Genomic DNA, 2,125 nt, shown 5'->3' with positions numbered 1-2,125 from the left:
CTTAACCGACTGAGCCACCCAGGCACCCCAGTAACAGATGTAATTTATTTTAATTTTGTTATGTGTTTTAAAAGACAATGTATTACTAAGCATTGTTGAAAAAAATTAAGGAAGATATAAATAAATGAGAAAACATCTCATGATCATGGATCAGAAGGCTTAAGTTTTTAAGTGGTCAGTTCCCCCAAATTGATCTAAAAATTCAATACAGGGGCGCCTGGGTGGCTCAGTCGGTTGGGCAGCCGACTTTGGCTCAGGTCATGATCTCGCTGTCTGTGAGTTCGAGCCCCGCGTCGGGCTCTGTGCTGACCGCGCAGAGCCTGGAGCCTGTTTCGGATTCTGTGTCTCCCTCTCTCTCTGACCCTCCCCCGTTCATGCTCTGTCTCTCTCTGTCTCAAAAATAAATAAACGTTAAAAAAAAAAAAAAATTCAATACAATCTCTGTCAAACCCCATCTTCTTTTATTGCGAAAATCAATAAACTGACCCTAAAATTCATATGGAAATGCAAGTGACCCAGAATAGCCAAAACAATCTTGAAAAAAGAACAAAAATGGAGGACTCACTCTTCTCAATTCCAAACTTACTGCAAGCTGCAGAAATGAAGACAATCTAGAATTAGCATTAGGATAGACACATGGATCAGTGGAGTAGAATGAGTCCAGAACTCATTGTCACATTTATGTTCAACTGATTTTCAAAAAAGGTGCCAAGACCATTCAAAGGAGAAACAATTGTCTTTTCAATAAATGGTGCTGGGACAATTCAGTATTCACATGCAAAAGAAGGAAGTTGGACTTCCATGTCATGTGACACACACAAATTAACACAAAATGGATTATAGACTTAAATTTAAGAGCTAAAACTGTAAAATTCTTAGAAGAAAACATAAGGGCAAATCTTCACGATGGGGAGTTAGGTAGTGGTTTCTTAGACATGACACCAAAAACATAAGCAAAAAGAAAAATAAATAAATTGGATTGTGTAGAAATCTAAAGCTCTTATGCTACCAAAAAATACTATCAAGGAAGTCAAAAAGTCAACCCACAGAATAGGAGGATATATTGCAAATCACACACACACACAGACACACACACCCATATGTATATATATATAATTATAATATATTAATAAATAAAAATGTATAATATATTTATAATCTTTATCATAAATCATACATACCTGATAAGGGCTTGTACCCAGAATATATAAAGAACTCTTACAACTGAATGATAAAAAAAACAATTCAATTTAAAAATCAGTAAAGTGTTTTAACAGACATTTCTCTAAAGAAGATATGCAAAGGGACAATAAGCACATGAAAAAATGCTCAACATCATAAGTCACTAGGGAAATGCAAATCAAATGCACCACGAGATACTTACTACTCCAATCCCATTAGGACAGCTATAATACAAGACAATATTGGCTAAGAAATTCTCATACCAAGGGTAATGCCAAATGATGCAGGCACTTTGGAGAACAGTCTGGCCATCTTAAAATGTTAAAGATAGAGTTACCATATGATCCAGCAATTCCATGGTTGGTATATATCCAGGAGGAGGTTAATATATATTATATATAAATAAATATATACCTCACTATATAATTTAAAACATATGTATATATATATAGAGAGAGAGAGAGAGCGAGAGAGAACAAGTGAGCAGAAACTTGGACACAAATATTCATGGCAGCATTATTTGTAATAGCTGAAAAGTGGAAACTACCCAAATGTTCACCAGCATGTTTATTCATGAAATGAATAACTAAAATGTTATATATCCATATAATGAAATATTATTTGGCAGTAAAAAGGAATAAAACACTGATACCACAACATGGAAGAACCATGAAAATATGGAAGTAAGTGAAAGAAGCCAGTTACAAAAGACCACATATAGGTAAATCTTTCTAGACAAATCTATAGAGACAGAAAGATTAGTCGTTGCTGAGGGCTAGGGAAAGAGAGAACGAGGAGTGACTGCTTATAGCTATAGTTTTCTTTTTGAGTGGTGTAATGTTCCAAAGTTAGACTGTGATGATATTTGCACAATTCTGTGAATATACTAAACGCCATCTAATTGTATACTTTAAATGGCTGAATTTTATGGTATGTGAATTAT

This window comes from Panthera onca, chromosome C2, assembly GCF_046562875.1.
Source record: "Panthera onca isolate mPanOnc1 chromosome C2, mPanOnc1 haplotype 2, whole genome shotgun sequence".
NCBI classification, from domain to species: Eukaryota; Metazoa; Chordata; class Mammalia; order Carnivora; family Felidae; genus Panthera; species Panthera onca.
Note: the sequence above shows the minus strand (reverse complement) of the source record.